The 18323-nt window shown below is 34.7% G+C and overlaps 1 protein-coding gene across 4 annotated transcripts in view; it reads left to right on the top strand.

Moving 5' to 3' along the window:
- SNTG1 (syntrophin gamma 1) overlaps positions 1 to 18323 on the top strand; it is a 325066-nt gene that overhangs the window by 260389 nt on the left and 46354 nt on the right. The window lies entirely within an intron of this gene.

The raw sequence follows: 18323 nt of genomic DNA on the forward strand, positions 1-18323 counted from the left end.
TAATGTCCCATCAGTCTAACATATCATTCAGGGATCTCTGCTGTTTCGAAACCCTTGGCACATGGGGTCAACAAGGCATTTTATTCTTCATTAGAATTCCATGGAAAGCAAAAATATCTTTATTGGCTTGAATGGCTTTTTGGCCATGCTATCTGTTAGGACAGCCTGCAATTATGATGCATTCATCTCCCATCAGCACCAAACGTCATATTCCAAAGGGGTTGCTATGGAGCACTTCAAGAAACTCAGTGAAAAGATCACACTGGAAAGGGAGGCTGATTTGATGGGCAGTGAGACTGCTAAGGTCTCCCTGCCGGTCAAACACTGGAGAAGAAAAAGGTATACTGATCTGTGGATAGCTGAAGTTTTAGGGAACATTAAATTCAAAACCAGATCCCCTTTTGGGATTATTTTATGTAAAGAGGGCTGCAGTTTTTTGTCATAGAAGAAGTTAGGAACTGTCACCTAAATTAAGTTAAATAGTTAAATAATATTTTTGAGTAAAGTCAGAAAAGGCTACAAGGATGTAAGGTTAAATTTCTGTCTTCGTGTGCAACAAATATTAACATGGTATGCAGGGAAGGAAAAGGACTTTTTACTTGTTATATCAACACATCATTTATAATTTAAAAAATTAAATTACCATCTTGAATACTCTTGTCATCTTGATTTTTTTTTAATAAAATACATTTTTGTCTAAGAAGTTGAACAGCTAGTTTTAACTTCTTTCTGCAAGCACATCATGAACTTGAAAGCTGTCTTAATCCTATTATGCTTTTAAAAAAGTGTGCATATTTAATTTCACTTAACAAATACCCACGGGTTTTTTAATGAGCACTAGCAGGGTAATTGAAGGTTATTTTCATTTAGAATTTTTATACATATATATGTGGATTTTAGTAAATTAGGTAAAGGGGGAAGGCAGTTGTCAAACTAGAGTCAAGGAACCAACCCTTAGGATTCCTTCCTGAAAATATTCTTGATATGGAGAAGATAACAGAGGCACAGACAGAGCCATTAGGAGTAGAATGAGGAAACAAATGTACCTGCATATGTGTGGAAGATGCTGTGACTCCTGTAGTGTTATCCAAACATCTCAATGTTGCAGTATGTAGAAAAGATAAAAGAAAAAGTAATTAGAAAAGACTTGTTGATGGCACATAATGTGTCAGGTTCCTTTAATGCAGTAATAGTGAAAGTAGGTTTGTCTGGAAAATCATTAGAAAGATAAGATACATTAATTAAAATCAAAATATCAAAGATGATGTGTATTGATAAGAAGGTGGTAATTATTTGGACAGCATGAAGCAATAAGTTCTCCAAATGGTGGTAGTACATTTAGTAGTGGTGGAAAGATGATGCAAAAGATGCTGGAAGAGGACCACACAGACAAAAAAAAGTATTTTTGAAGAAGAATGTGGGACAAGAGGGAAATAAAATTCCACCTTTCTGAGTTGACAGTGATGGAAAGAACACTTAAAATGGTAAAAAATAGAAAAGTGGTTGTGTTTTTTATATTGGTACTGTATGCATGGGCTGTAAATAGTAATATTTTAGAGTATAATAGCAAGTAGTTGAGGAAAAAAATTAAATCATTTTATACTGAAAATATACTGCATATTTCAAATATGCACTAAAAAAATATGATGTCATAGACAAAATTTCCATAAATTCAGAGAAAAAATTTTATAGACATCATAGCAGAGAGGCACAAGGAATGGAATATTTCAAGGCTTCAGCCAGAGGCTTCTCTATTTGATCAGCCAAGATGGGAGTGCAAACATGGGCATGTTTCCTTTTCTTGGAATTCCTCACGTCTCTTCAGCTGTTGCACTGATTACAGCAAATGTCAGCTCCTGTGGGAGCCATCATTAGGCAGGTGAGTTCTGACAGGTGGCATTGACTCCTTGGTAATGCTTTCCAAATGACAGGAAAAAGCACCCTACATCAGTAAACTGTGGTGGTGTAGTGAGGACAAGCACTGCCCATTCCTTTTCAATTCCCAATCTTTTCATTTTCCACCTCGAGTTTGCAAATGTGCTGATCTCAGCTGAAAATTGATTTGATAGCATCTAGAGAAATCAACATTAGATAGTCCTTCTTATAAAGCCTTCTGATCCTTTTCAGTGTGAGAAACCAAATGTAGCCTCCAGCTACTAGAGATTTTACTATGCATTATAACTCTCATTTGTTATTTGGGGTTCATTGGGATTTGGCTATTACTGATTGCCATGCCAGGAGGATGAATTGGCTGCATCTGCCTTAGGTACACAGTGGAATTCAAGGTTTAGATCTAAATCTTAGTCTGGCCTGCAGTTCACCTCTTCCTGTCCCTACGTGAACAAGTAAAATGTTGATACATTGCAGCTGGGAAAGTCATAACTTTCTGACTCTCATTTTAACTTAGTTCACTCAACAAGACAGTGATACAAAGCAGATAACAGCACCTGGCAAATGAGGGGAGTTGATTTTTCATTTCATTGATTATGACTATGTTCACATACATGTTCACAAATGTAATAAATAGACATTTGCTTCTCTACTACATGGGCAACAGTTAAATCTCAAGGTTTCACATGAAACAGATAAAAATATTATAGCAGAGGAGTGTATTTTAAACTTTTTTTCCCTATATTGTATGTCTCATCTCTATTAGGATGAATTCAATGGCTATGACCCTCCACCTTTCATATGCTGAATTCACAAAAAAAGTATAATGGGGAAGAATGTTATAATCCTTTTAGTTGAACACTCTTTCTCTTCTTTCCATAGGCAGCATGAGAATTTTTGAAATATTTGTATCTACAGAAGATAAAAAATTTTCATTAAATAATTTTAGATTTTAAGTATAATGCGTCCCTCTAGATTTTTCCTGCTTTTATGGGAAAATAATTGGTAGCTGGTCTATTCAAAGTTGACAGTTTATAACGAGACTCACGTGAGAATGAGAAAGAGTGCCTAATTGTATTTAACTCAGTTTTAAAACAAGACCATGGCATAATGAACAGATGCCACCCTAAGGCCAGAAACTGGGGTCTCGTTGTGCATGTCAGATTCCACAGTCACGGACCCCGTTGTTTTGCAGACATTTTACATTCTTAATGGCCAAGGATGGGGTGATAGGACACATCTGATGGCATTCACAAATATACATGGTCATGCCCATTTTCTCTTACTTCTTGTATAATTTAATAAAAACAACTATTCACAACTGTACCAGATCAGCTATGTAATATTACCTCATATTCTGCTTTAATAGGATGTTGTCCAGTTTTACAGTTAGAACAATCTCATTTGAAATCAATTCTAAAAGTTTGGCTCAGTGAGTTTATTTAATAAAACCTATCTTATATCTGTTATATAAAGGTGACTAAACACAAATGTACAAATGTCATGGTGACTGTCTTGCCTGTCATTTAAGCCAGTGTTCTTTGCTGCAGAAGCATTGCATCTCTATTGCAGCTGAAAAGGTGAATTCTATAGTTCAGGTGAGCTGATAGGACTGATAGGACAACATCTGTTCTACTGATAAACACCTGTAGGAAATACAACACATACCTTTCTTTTTTTGTTAATAATTGCAGAGTAATAGCCTCCATTACAGCTGTATTGGTATTTTTAAAATGCAGTGATTAAACAGAGTTCTTCTGAAATATGACCTGTCCTCAAAAGAGATCAAGTCTCTTCTAGAAGTATATTAAGAGCAGTGTTTTTGTTTCCTTTCCTCAGTGTATTTTGTTTTCTTTTTTCTTTTTTTTTCTTCCTAATTTTGCATAACTGTTGAATTAATTATTTTCCAATAGTCTGTTCCTGTGGTACCTCAGAGTAGCCATCCTGCAGGTCTTGACTGACAGTTACTGAACTTTCAGGTCCAATGTTACATCTGCTCTATCATCATCTGTTATCACAGTTAGGATTTGATCAGGTTTATTTTGAAGGAAAATCCTGGAATTAAGGTTCTATTGTTAAATGATTATAGAAATACACGGGGGAAGCTGAGTTCTTGCTGTTAAATTAAGCAGAAGTTCACAATAGGGTGTAAATTGTGTTGGGCTAATTCCCTGCCTTGCATTGTCAGCCATCTATGGCACTCAGCATGGATTATTGCTGCATAACAGATACCCTTGAAAGGCTTATGTTGCTTATTGATACTTTATTGAGCTTTCTGTAAAATAAACACAACATATCTATCTATATTGAAAAAGTTTCTGTGGTTGACATGAAATGCTTTTCCCTGGACAGTTTCTGTAATTATTTTAGAAGCTTCTGGGCCAGTCTCCGTTATAAAAACTATGCTTCCTGTGGCCAATAAAAGATTTTTCTTCCTTTTACATTTTAGTCAAGAATAGCTTTTGAACTTCGGGGCATAAAAAATTTTAGAAGGGCAGTAAACACTGTAGATTGTTAAAGATTTTAGGCTGAGGAAACCAGGTTGACTTTTGAGAGGAAGGTCAGACAACTTCCTGAAGCTAGTCCATTACCTGATCAGGGAGATAACATTCATGTTGTGAGTCACTTGATGCAGTTATTGGATAGCAATGCTTCTGTCCTAGGGCTGCATACCTTATAGCTCATGAGAGGATGGAAGTAATTTGGACACCTGCTGGAAATTTAGAGGATACAAAAGAATGATTAGATCAAGTTCTTATTTAAATCTCAAAATATAAGTCTCAAGCTGTGCGTCGAATCACTTCTGCATGTCCAGCAAATTCAATTTTGCTTCAAGTAGAATTTCATCCTCATTTGCATACTTTTATAATTTATTTTCTCGGATTTTTTTTTCTAGTACTAACTCATTAGTGTAACAAGTATTAGCTTTTTTTTTTTTCCCCTCTGCAATCTTCATATCTCTCCCTGAAAATTCCTTTCAGTAAGGGTAGTTTTTCCTGACTTGATTTAATGACCAGATCTGTGTTGGCTATGTGTTCATATTTTAGTCAATACAGGGGTGAATATACTGTACCTCTACTAAAGGTTTAAATAGGACAGGTGAATGGGGGGGGATTCTAAATGCTTTGCTCCACTGTAGACCTTTCAAAGTGAGTGAAATAAACAGAAATGTCCCTCAGCTACACACTAAATTGATAAGCAGATAAAAAATTGTTGCTTACTTTTGGGTTTGGGAAGAAGAGTTACTGGCTGTTGTACATTAGTGCTCTAACTGAGTTAAAAGATAAATATATAAGTAAATAAGTGTGTATTAAAAAATTATATATTTAAGCCTATTTTGGGGTGACAGCTTTGGCTTAAATGTATTCAACTGGTAAGTGGACAGCCTGATCTATTGCTTTTGAGATTAAGGTACTCTTACCAGATCCTTCACCTTGTTTGTACACTCTTGGGTGTGAAATCAGGCTCTTTCTGATCCCACAGGACTCGTATGTCTTTCTGTATAGTGCCATAGCTTCAACAGGAGTCATATACCTCAACTTTCAGGTTGGTGGTTAGGTTAGAAGATGAAAGGTACAGGTTTGACACACTGACTTTGTGAGTGCTGTAATTGCTAGGTTACTCTAATAAGGGCTTTCCTTTCAGCTGCTACTTTTTGCAACAGTATGATCTTAATAAACTTGATCCTGCCTGAATCCATCCTGAGCTGTTCTGAATCAGAACGCAGTAGTAGATTTAAACAGATGAATAATTGCTTCCTGTTTTGTCATAACAGTACGACACGACCAAATACTTGCTCTCACCAGAAGCATAATTCTGTATCTACGATGAGGTCAGACAGTGAGAAACCACGGAGTTTAAATAATCAAAGGCATTGCTTTTATTGCGTCATTTTGCCCCATCTTCTGTTTGTATGCATGGCATGATTAAGTCCCACTGTAAGTCTCTAAACATATTTGTATCTGATATTTTGCCATTTACCCCAAAAATAGGATATGTAACATAAATAGGACAGTGAAAGGGATGCCTGCAATTTAAAAGACAGATTTTCTGCAGAGTTGGATATTTGTGATGTCTGAGACTGGAAACGAGTAAAAAAACATTAAACCAATAATATTAAACCAATAATTCTAATAGAATGAATGTTTCCATCTTTTTCATGTATCTTTTTGCTGGATGGGATTTTTAGCTACTACACAAACAGGCCAACAAAGCAAGACAGGAAGCATCTTTCAGCATTCTTGATTGGAAATACAGGCCTTAATGATGCATATGTCCTGTACAAGTTCCTGAAAAGTGGTAACAAAGAGAGAAGATAAGCAAAGGTGGGAAACAGAGTCACCACCTTGAGCCTTTCTGAGTTCAAGAAGCATTTGGACAATGCTGTCAGGCATGATGCAATTCTTAGGGGTATCCTGTGCAGGGCCAGGAGTTGGACTCAATGATCCTGGTGGGTCCTTTACAACTCATCATATTCTATGATATCCACAAAATAAATATGTCTTTCTTTTCTTCTTCCTTTATTTTTCTTTTTTTTTTTTTTCCAGTTATACTTAGAAAGATTAAGTACAGGAGAATTTTTTTCTTTTTCTCTAGCCTCATGTTAAATAAGGAATTGTTATTATCTGTAGCTTACCAGGTATGAATTTGTTCTCTCTGGCCAGATTGTAATTTTCATTGGAGGCTGAGGCTAGAAATAAAAATGTTGCAATGCTTTATTGTAACGTCTGTTTTATTGCATCAAGTGAGTGTAAAAGTTCCCAGGAATAACATTAATTTTAGTATACTAGAAGGAAGGTGTTCAGTACGCCTATAAACACATTATTCCTTGGGGAATTGTATCATCTAAAGAAATTAATTGGAATCAATGAAGCATGTACTTTAACTATAGATTTTCTATTGGAGGAGCACATGGGACTCAAAAGGTATAAATAAAGTATTTTTAATTACAGTTTACTTCAAGAGGAGAAGTGAATAACATTTCATTTTTCTCATTACTTATTTTACATCTGTGCAGATGATTGGTGCTTCAAATCATAGTTTGTGATAGGAAAAATATTTATTCTCTTGAACTTCTAAGAACAGTGGTTAAACAGAATTCTGTGGACTTTGGATGGTCATTTATCTTTTCTCTCTCATCACAATCATAGTCCATGGAACCAGTGACAGAGTTGCTACCTGAATTTCAGAAAATAGTGCAAAGCAATTGACAATTTATGGGTTACCTACAAATGAAGAAGGAAAAAACCACTGAGAAGCATTAGTCACTGTAAATGTGTGAAGGAAAACTGTTAAAATGTTAAAAAATGTAGCTAATTACAAATGCAGAAACATCCCCTAGAAATACATAATATCACAACATTTTTTGTCTTTTCAAAGAGTTCTATTTCCTGGTAAGGAGACACTGTTCAGTGAACAGTATCTGTTATATGTTTAGCATATTAGAGAATATTTGCTTTCAATCTTAGTATTTTTGGAAGCAAAACTTAGTAAGTCTGTCATATTTTATGACACAGCAAATAGAGATTTATCAGTGTCAAGTCAAAAAACTATACTCAGGAGCTGACAACTCACAGAAGTATTTACTTATTTATTTAATAAGCAGAAACATTTTCCTTGTTGGAATATCTCTCAGCAATGCTGGCTTTGAAAAAAGCAAACAAACAAGCCTACTTATGTAGAATGATTCTGGAAAATGGTGCAGGTCTGAAGAGGTGTAAATTGTAGGCAATTCTGTGTCTGGGCTTCTTGCTGTAAAACAGGTCTCCACCTTGATGGCTCCAGTAGTGTGTGAGTGCTGAGTCACCTGGGCCAACTCAGAGTACCCACAAAGTCCAGCAGGATCAAGATGCAGTAGTGTACAGTTTCTAGCTGCTTTCTGCAAATATCCATCTAGAAGTCCTGCTGCTTCCCATTATTTGTTTAACAGCCTACTGTTTGTAGTACTTGGTTAGAAGAAGCAATAGTCACTCATCACTCCAACCTATTGCTCCCACGCGCCTGCCCTGATGGCGCTAGGTGGAATAATGCAGCAGCCTCTTCTTCCCCTCCTGCTGAAGTAGGCTGCTGTTCAAAACCAAACCCAGACAGTGGGAAAGAAGAGGATCTGATCCTATTATGCAAATAGCATCCAGACCTCTGAGACTGCAAAAAAAGCTTTAAAGAAAAGATGCTCTCTGTGAGAGGAGTGACTTCTGGCTAAGTATTAATTATGAGTTTACATCCATCAATTGTTAAATAATGTTCCTGTAGGTCATTGCACTTCACAGGGCCTTGAATTACTGCACCAGGATCTCTTCTTCAATCAGACAGATGGCACCCTCAGAGGATTTTTTATGTAATCTTTCCTGTGGGTGAAGGAGCTTGCCTGTCCCCCTGTAGAACTCAGTAGATAAAGAGCCTTAATGCCTTACACTGTAATTTGAGCTTCATTCAGGACAGAACCTTAATTTTATGGGTTGCATCCCTCCCTTTCACATGATAGTGGGCCATTTTGTCTTAAAAAAGAAATTGCATGAGTGGAAGAAAGCTCTGGCACTGTAAAATGAGTCTCACTTGGTACTTTTTGAAGACTGAGCTTTTCTAATGAAACTGCAAAGTTCATGGAAATGCTGAGATGCTAGAGAAAAATCAACTACTGACACCACCCACTGTCAAAAAATAAGTGCAACATGAGTTCAGTAAATGTTATGAACACTACTAACTCCCTGTCACAGGCTATTGGCATATGACCAGCTACAGAATCCTCAGGATAGCCTAGGTTCAATCTAAACACCAGGAAAATCAAAACTGGCTGTATTATAACAATCAAAAAATAAATAAGTTATGAAGAGAAGCATGAAAATAATAGGATGTAGAAGATACTGAATATCATGTTCTTCATCTAAACATCCCCTAAGGTTTTCTTTTTAGCTTCTGAAAGAGGTATTTTAGCAGTAGTTCTCCTCTATCTTGCCTTGCTCTTTCAGAATGGGACTTCATTCTGGTTCTTTTTCTCAACACATTTGTGTTTGAATACCACTGTTTGCAAACTGACATTTAAAGTAGTTCTGGAATAGCTTCATCTTTCCTTTTTTTTTAGTAATCCAGGAAGAATTTTATTTACTTTAAGAATTTGTAAGTATGCAAGTTATATATAATTACTTTAGTCCTTTACTAGCAACTTTATTCTCGTCTCATCTGACTTCTCACCTCCTCTTTCCCTTCCTCTTCAATCTCTGTAGGATATCAGGGTCCTTCACAAATCATAACATTTTCTACCCCCATTTAAAGTTGGGAAGGGGTGATAGGATACATCTTTCATTGCTGCTTTTGACCAATATCTTCAATCTCAAGGGTACTTTACCCGCAAGCAATCTGTACTAAAAATTCCTTTACAGAGTGTATTTTAAGGCTGAAATCTCCAGTGAGAAACTTGATACACTGCCCCTCTGAAAATTAGGGTAGATAAAAAATGGGGACATTTAGAAAATCCTAGTCAGCTACAGATGGATTATGAAATCTGAACGACCATGTATGGTGTGTAATACTGTGTATGCTACCAAAGAAATAATGTGGAACTATAATAAAAACAATACTGAAGGTGTTTTGCTAAGAGCAGTAAGTCAGGACTCCTTTAAAACAGATTCCAGGACAGATATGGCTGCTTTGAGATCGAAGACTCACAGAATAATTTATATTGGATGAGTTTTTGTAGGTCATCTGGTCAGAATCCTACTCAGAGAATGGCCTACATAAATCAGATTGCTCTGGATTTTTCCCCATCAGATTGTGACTGTCTTTAAGAATGGGGATTTCATAACATCTCTTACTAAGAGAAATAAATCAGTATTTTAAAAACACTAAAAGGCATCAGTGGTGCTTTGCTACATAATTTCTTTGCCATAGTGCTACAAAACAGACATAGTGAGTAAATCTATTTCCTTAGATCTATCAAAGTATCTGCTCTGAATTTCAACTGTAGGATATTTATTTGTTTTTATAAAAACAGCTTATTTTTCAGCCTTTTGTGATTGAAAGTTTAAATTCTGAAGGCAGTTGAAAGAGAAAAGCAGTGAGCCATCACATTATTCTGCTGTAGTGGAAGATCTCTGGGACCAGTTTGTTTAAATATAGGTTTTATCTATTCAACTGTTATTTTTTCAAAGTAGTCTTCATTTCTTTTACGTATATATTTGAAACACATTTTGCGTTAAAGGAAGATAAGTGGATAAGTGTTGTCTGATTTTTCTGATAAAAAAATATTTCCTACTGTTATCTATATATGTTAGATTTATGGGTTAATTTACAATTTCTTATTACATGATATAATTTGAATTGAAGTATAAATGGAAGTTTTACTGCATTGTTCATTTTTTATAAATCAAGAAGAGTTATTATCATTTTCTATTTAGAAATTAAACTTAATTAGACCTATTGCTTAATGACCTTGAAAACTTTGAAATCATTAGCTAAAAGATTATTTGCTATAGCTAATAAAATATAAAATTACCTTAGGGAGTATTCTTTATTGATTTGATTAAAATTTTATACCACCTATTGGGTTATTTTTTCCGATAGTAACTGGCAATGGTAACACTGATTCTCCAAAGACATTGTGCAGATGCAGCAAAATTTCTCATCTGTAGGTTTCCATCTTCTGTAGGAGAGCTGTGTGGCCTTCAGTTTTTTCTGACTAATCCTCCACTTGAAAAACTTCTTTGTTATTTCCCTTCTCTCAGTGAACTTTGCTTCTATACACTGATTGCTGGAGATACAATGACCAGGAAGTTAAATAAGAAAATTCAACGACTAACTTTGCTTAAAAGAGACAGCTGTCCCCTTTAACAGTTGTAAATACTGACTACACCATGTATCACTTCCCATCATGTTTGTGATTGCAGCAGCCATGAATCATTGAAGGATTCTATGATATTGTTAGTTTTTAATTGTGTCTAATAACTGCTTCATTATCTGCATTTTGGTTAAGGTGAAACTTGGATTCAGGTAATGGTTAATTTGTTGTAATAGTGGAGTCCTTCCCTTGGTGCTGTGAGTTGTTAGAAATTAACAACTTTCCTTGAACCTGCATAAATTGTTTTCATTACAAAAAAATGTTTACCTATAAACCAGTTGACCTTTCCCAGACCTTCTTTCTAACACCAAAGTTACGTTGCTGGTAAGGAAAAAAATGCAACCCATGTCTCCTTCTTCAGTCACACTCTTTTTATTCAAAATATTTCATTAACTGAGCATGGATTATGAAACCTGAAAACCAGTGGATTCATGCAGAAAACCGATTGTTCTTCTGAAAATAAAATTTCACCTCTTTATGACTTTTTCTTCTTTTAGTTGCATGCACTGAGTGCTTAAAAAATTATTGTATTGCTGAAAAACAATGTAATGGTAGTCTAAAACTTTTCAAATATTTATGGAGATTTTATTTACTTTTATTATTCTAGGAGTTTATAAGTAGTAGTTGTTCTCTGAGAGCCCTGGGAAAGTCTTAAAGACAGTTTCAGCTTGCAGAAGTCTTTTTACTTTGATAATCAGAGAGGACTGAAAATAGTTGTTCCTCAGTATAAATAGTCAAAAAATTTTGCAAGAATTATTAGCTATTTTCGTCATTTTACCATTTAAATTACTGAGAATGGAAATTAAAACAAGTATCCATAAATAACATTATTCTATTGAATATTGATGTTGGTTCCATATAATATTTAAATAAAATATTTTAAGTCTTAAGAGGCTTTTGTATACTTACATATATATCTGAACTACTAATTTTGAAGCTTTGTTCTCACAAAACTATAAAAATATTTCTAAGTCAGATCTTGTGAAGTCATTGATACCAAAAAAGGGGTTTCTCTCAGGTATGTTTATTTTGCTGTGCAAACAGCAACACCAGAGACTTTAAAGACAACTTTAAGTATACATTGATTGCAGGTTTATTCTGGCTTTGTGAGCACTTTGAAGTGTAAACAACTAATGCTATAGAAATATAATTCTGATGTTATGCAAACTCAAGACATTCATTACTAAAATGCATTTCAAACAAACTATTACCCATCATCTGTATTTTCTGTATACTCAGTCATTTGGGGTTCTTCCGTGTGTATTGTTACCATCTCCTTTGGACTGAATTCAGTAAGCTCAGGGTGTGAGCAGGGCAGCTGCATGAGCAGTATGATCTCACAGAGACTGCAAGGTAGCCTAAATCACCCTAGTCCTGTCCGAGTTCTGCTTACCAGTCATTTTCAGAGAAATGGGAAAAGAAAATCAAGAAAAAGTCTGCAACCAGTCATTGAAATCTAATTGAAAGGTACTCCTGGGACAAGTTAAAAATGTTGTTAAATGTTTCTGTAAATATTTCACTTGCCCTAGTACTTAAGAAAGATAAATGTTCAGCTGTTTGCTCAGTGGCACCATCAAAAGTCTTAAAGACACTGTCTGGTGACTTGTAATATTCTGATCTTTTTCTTCATTCAACATCTTTTGGTAGTCTACCCTGAGGTGAAAAAGATGAATGTGATGTGCTGTTCATCAAAAGGAAGAGGTCATGCCCTCCAGCTTGGTTATCTGAAATATTTTTGTTTGACCCATTTATATTTTAGGGTGTGAGAAATATATGCTGTGTACATTTAGAAGAGGAAAAAAAAAACCATTAATCAAAAGATAAGTCCTAAACCCAGTCGAGCTACTAGGCTTTAAAATAAATTATTTTTACTTTCTTATCACCTGAGTGCTGAGCTTGCTGTATTGCGCTGTTCTCTATTTTAAACCCTCAAAACCCCCCAAGAAATTTCATCCTGGATTACAATTTGCAACCTTCCTTGTGCCTGTTCCTAAATTCAGTAGGTGAAAAATGAGCAGGTAGGAATTCAAATATGACCATGTGTCAAATAGTTTTTTTTCCAGAAAAAAAGCAGAACCCTAGTGGTTGCAGTTGTCCAACAGTAGAAGGAGGGGGGAATGATGACAGTGTGATATACAGTAATTTTTTCAGTCAGGAAATGTGTGAGACCTGCTAATTTTCAAAGTGTTTGCTGAGAGCTGCTCTGTTGAGAGTATCAGAGAAGATGTGAAACCTCTTAGGTCAGCTGTAAAATGCCTCTGATATCAGCAGGACTGAGTCTCGTCAGTGTTAAACCTGGCAATCAAAAGAACCTGCTCAGGGATATGCTAAATTGCTCTGAAGGTGAGTTATGTGGCAGGTAAATATGAGAAGTCTAAAAGAAGGAGAAGGCTCAGTCAAGTGAAGAAGACAGATTACTTTATATATTACAAGATTTTTTTTTCATCAATCTAGCTACCATACCTATTTAGCAGGAACATTGTTAATGCTGTGTAAAATGCACATATCCCTTGTGCATTTCAGGGAGTTTGCTACATGCTGGCTAGCTACTCTAGTTCATTTTTTATTTTTTTTTAATTACCCAGTCAATAGCATGGAAGACAGGACTAGCGTGAGGTATTTTTGTACTGATTCCTACTCATAATTTCTCACATACTCCTGAAATTAATATAGATTGGTATCTAATAATGCAGCTTGCATCCAAATCCATCTTTGTAATAACAGCTGCATAAGGTCTTTCTTGGGAAAAGTCTGTGCTTTCTAAATGCTAATCACCTCTGTTAAAATGAACAAATTCAAATTGTAATGAATTTTAAATGCACATAATTGTGCATTGATTTGAATAATTTAAGAGATACAAAAAATCCTAACTTCTAATGTTGACATTTTGACAAAAGCAGACAGTTGCCCAATTAAAGTTCAAATTGACTTTGTCATTAGAAGAATTTATTTCAATAAACAGCTACTTAGAAGTCTTAAATAAGTAAAATGAGTGCTTTGAAATAAGCTGTGACTATTAACATATAGCACTGGATGAAAAACCAAATGGGTGTGACAAAATGTTTCTCTGGATTAGTAGATTATAACAAGAAGAAGAAAACTGGCAAAGCAACACATAGTTCTTCACCTGTTTGGGAAACTATCCTGTATCCACATGTAGCCATCATTTTTCAAACCTGTGGAGGGAGGGAAGGCATGAAGCAGTCAATACAGTCCTGATTTCTAGCAGGATTTTGTAGATCTTGTTGGGAATGGGTTAAGTTTTCTCATGGGATGCTGTTGGATGTAACATAAACTGTCATGCAGGTTTTTCAAACAGCTCTGTTAGTTTTGGACAGATCTCTACAGAGGTCCAGCCAGGTTTTGTTACCCTAAACATGTCTTCATTCTGATTATGGTGTTGTTTGCTAAGAAAGCAAATATACTGTTTTCAGTCTTTGATACCAGTTTTCAGTTATCTGGATTGTAAGCAAAATATCATCTTAATCATCTTCCATAATTAAGAAGTATTTTCTGCTTTCTCTGACACTATTTACTGTTAAGACCTGATAATATTTCCTCAGTTTTCATGTGGTCATTTCAAAAATAGAACAAGACAAAGCCAATGGAAAACCTCTACGCAGCCTTGCTCTGGTAGCAAGATGACAGTGTGAGTTCTTAATCAGGAGGAAATTAAATGTGAGATAAAATAAATGTGCAATCTTAGATTGAATCATCTCTTAGTAGTTAGATGGTTCTAAATATGAAGGTGATCTTTGTCAGTGATACCTCTAAAGTTTTAGACGACTTTTTTTTTTTTAATGGAGAAGATAGATAATTCAGAGGAATTAAAAAAAATATGGAAAGAATAGCAGGCTTTTAACAAACGTGAAAAATAGGATAGGAGACATTTTGACTGCATGTACAGGAGGGCAAAGTTTTTCTAGCATCCATTCAAAATTTTATGTGATTAGTTCTTTTGTTGACTTTGAAAAATTTTTTTACTCAGCATAAAAATCCTAAGACTTTTAGAAGCAGAATTGGTTTTGCCAATGACTGCATTATGACCACCATTTTTCTTCCATTTTTTTCACATATTTCCAGTGTGGCTTTTATTGTTTTTCTGCTAACAATTGACTACAGTGAACTTTTAGACTATACAGAAAATGATATTTAAAAGTACAGAGAAAATTATATTAAAACCAGCGTAGACAGCATTATCTGAGTTTCTCATCCCTCATTACTTTCCCTCTGTGTTGTCTGACACATTTGTTTTTCTTCTGACTCCAGTTCATTCTGTTGCCCTACAGGACAGTTTCACATAATGTGAGTATGAGTATCAGACTTGGGAGATAAAAAACTGTCAGTGCGTCTGTTCTGATCTTTGAATTGCCTCACTTTTATAATGTCACATACATATTACCTTTCATTTTGGGGAAATTTTCTTGTATTTTTATCTTACTATTCTTCCTAAAATATAATGAAATCTGTGTAAAAACTCTGGAAAAGTCTCTCTGATAGTCAAGGCTATTTAAGTAATTTTTAGCAATGTATTGGACTGATATAAAATGTGGCAATTTATCTTGCTTGATTAGGATGTCCATGTGATTTAAGAACATATTAAATTACAAGATTATGGATTTTTGACTGAAGAAATTGTCCTGTTTCATTTATCATTTCAATATAGATTTTTTTAAACTATCCATGATTTAACTCATAAACCATAATGACTTATTGAATCTTTGTTACTGAACCAGCAGCCACTAAATTAACTAATTTGTGTCACCATCTGATTTTGAAGAATGAGCTGCTTTAATGTAAGTTAGAAACCAGGACTGCAAAATTTATCTTTCAAGTGCAATGTAAATTGTAAATAAAATCCGTTTTCACTACCCCTGCCACCTTTGTTGATAACAATCAGCAGCTTTATAGGGACTCAAAAAAACTTGATAAGATTAAAAAACTAATCAGATTTTTGACTTTATAACAGAGCATGCCATGCACTGTCTATTTGTGATTAACATTTATTTCCATTCATAATCTATCTGTGCTTTTAAGCATTTATTTTCAGAAATAAAATTTCTGGAACTCCATAATGAAATTCCATATATGCCAAACCCACATGTGCAGATAAACTAAAATATGGTCCAAAAATCTCAAGTCATATATCATATTCATCTAGTATTTCAGTTTATATATATATATATATACATGAAATATTAATTTGGAAAGTCACAGTCCCTTTCCAATAAATAATTTTCTTTAAGTTCTTAATAGTCAAAGCTTTTTTAGAAGTCCGAGTGTTTCCCAGGAGCATAAATGTTTCAAAAATGTCATCAATTTTATCTCAGAAGTGAAGATTTTTGACAGTTTCTCACCTTCATCATATAAAAAATCGCTATGTTTTATTTAATTCCACACATTTGGTATGTTTAGATAAACTGAGACCACATTAAGAACATAAAAGTTACCATAGTTCTCAGGGTTATCTATTAAAATAGTTAGCAAGTATTTGTTCAGTTTTGCCTTGTTTTCCAGAATATAGCCCATGCTATTTTAATGCACACCTGTGGATATGCACATGCACTCAAACATATTTGTAAATGTTCCTAATAATAATCATACAGCCTTTTTCTGACAGTTCCTCTCTATGTTGAATAGTAGGTATTGAGTCTGAAGGAGAAATGCATTTCTGTTAATAAAACTTTTGGTACAGCAGGTTGTCTGGAAAATCAATGTAATTTTTTCCTCATGATCTACAGAGAAAAGGGAGAAATATCTGAGGGAGCAATTGCCTTAAATTTCATGGCTACTTTAGTATTGAGTCAATCAAATGTGAAATATCAATACATCTGCACAGCATGAGTGACTATCCTGTTATTGTAATGAATAGTAGATGCAGAAATATGAAAGAGAAAAACATTAAGAAGGGATTACATACAGTGTTACAGTGATATTAAATATCATCATGCAAGATGATATCTTACTGTGTGTCCAATTTTAATGAAACAAATAAAGAGGAAACCAAATGAATTTAACTGAATTAATTTTGAAGCATAGATGTCTCAATTCCTAGAAATCAGAGATCATGCATTCTCTTTCATTTACAGACAGAAAAATGTGCCAAAGTTCTGCACACAACAGTACAGTTTACACTAATTTACCTGTCCTGTGCAACCTGCCTCAGTCACTGAGGTCTAGAAATTCCAACCAAGTCAGAGGGATGGGGATCTTATTTATGGATAACATATGAAACAACAGAATGAGAGAAATTTGAATAAACACTGAATTGAAATAATTTAAAATTTCTCTACTGTACCGGTCAGTTGTTTGGGGTTTTTTTTTCCTTCTGGATAGTTCTTCATTCTGGAACAAATGATATTTCAGAGGGCATGGCTTTTTAGTTATTGCATAACAATACAGTGTTTAGCACTCTTTTTGATGCTTGAATGTTGTGGTACAGATCTGTCTTCTTTTTGACTTTTGTAAACTTATTTAGTCACCAAACGAGCAGATACTTCAACACATGTTCTTCATTGAACCTGAGACTATATGACAGTTTTAGTGTTTGCTATTGACAAAATAATTAAGTATTGAGGTGTCACTGTAGTATGAGAGAAATGGACCTTCTCCCTGTCTCTGGCTATATAGACCATAAAATATCCCATAAACTGTGACAGAGTAGTAGTGTTGATTTCACACAAGGGGATTTTGAAAAAGCCAGTAATTTCCAGTGTGTTATGATAAAAAACACAACCTGTCCCCTGCCCCCCAAAAGAGAGAGAAAAACAGTAGACCCACTATTTATTTTAACGCATATTCCATGAAGAAATGTTGCTGAAAATTCTCTGCCACAAAGTAAAGAAATAAACTAGTATCAATTTCTTTTTAAAAAGTACATAGCATACAGAATCTGAAAGGATAAAACATGCAGTGAAAACATTCATTTTAGGGACTTTCATGCCATTAGTACACTTACTAACTTGTAGAATCTATATGATTGTTGTTCTTTTACCTAAACTGTTTTCCTTACATTATTGTTACTGACATACAGAGAATGTCCCACACTTCCTTTGTTAGTGTAGAAATCAGTTTCACAGAAATATTTAAAAATAGATCAATCCCATTAGCAGCACTATATGAAATATGGGTTGAACTATTTTCCATAGCAGTAGTGTACCAGTGCACAGTGGAAATTGTATTTTATTACTAATGGCATGGTTATAAATCAAATGTTCCATGATGTGTCTACTCCCTGTTCAGTGGTTCTCCAGAAGCTGGCATAGTGGTAACTCATGTTTTCTGCTCTCTAAGGAACTGACAATAAATAACTCAAACTTAATAGGATAGGTAGGAAATTGCAACCTAAAGTGAGTTGGAATAAGTTCTAGTTCAAACATCTGTGTCAGAAGATCTGCAGGTAGTTGTAAGGGTCTGCAGCATTCTGGTTACTTCTTAGCTGTAGAGGAAGGCTGTTCAAAATAGTGACTGAAAACAGTCTGCTAATCTGCTATTTCTAAGCAAAAAGGTTCAAAACTCCTACTCAGAGATTTTCAGAGGGAAAAAAAAAAACCAAACCAGTATTAACATTAATTAGAAATAAAATTTGTAGGATCATGTT

The sequence above is a fragment of the Aphelocoma coerulescens genome, chromosome 2 (assembly GCF_041296385.1).
Source record: "Aphelocoma coerulescens isolate FSJ_1873_10779 chromosome 2, UR_Acoe_1.0, whole genome shotgun sequence".
NCBI classification, from domain to species: domain Eukaryota; kingdom Metazoa; phylum Chordata; class Aves; order Passeriformes; family Corvidae; genus Aphelocoma; species Aphelocoma coerulescens.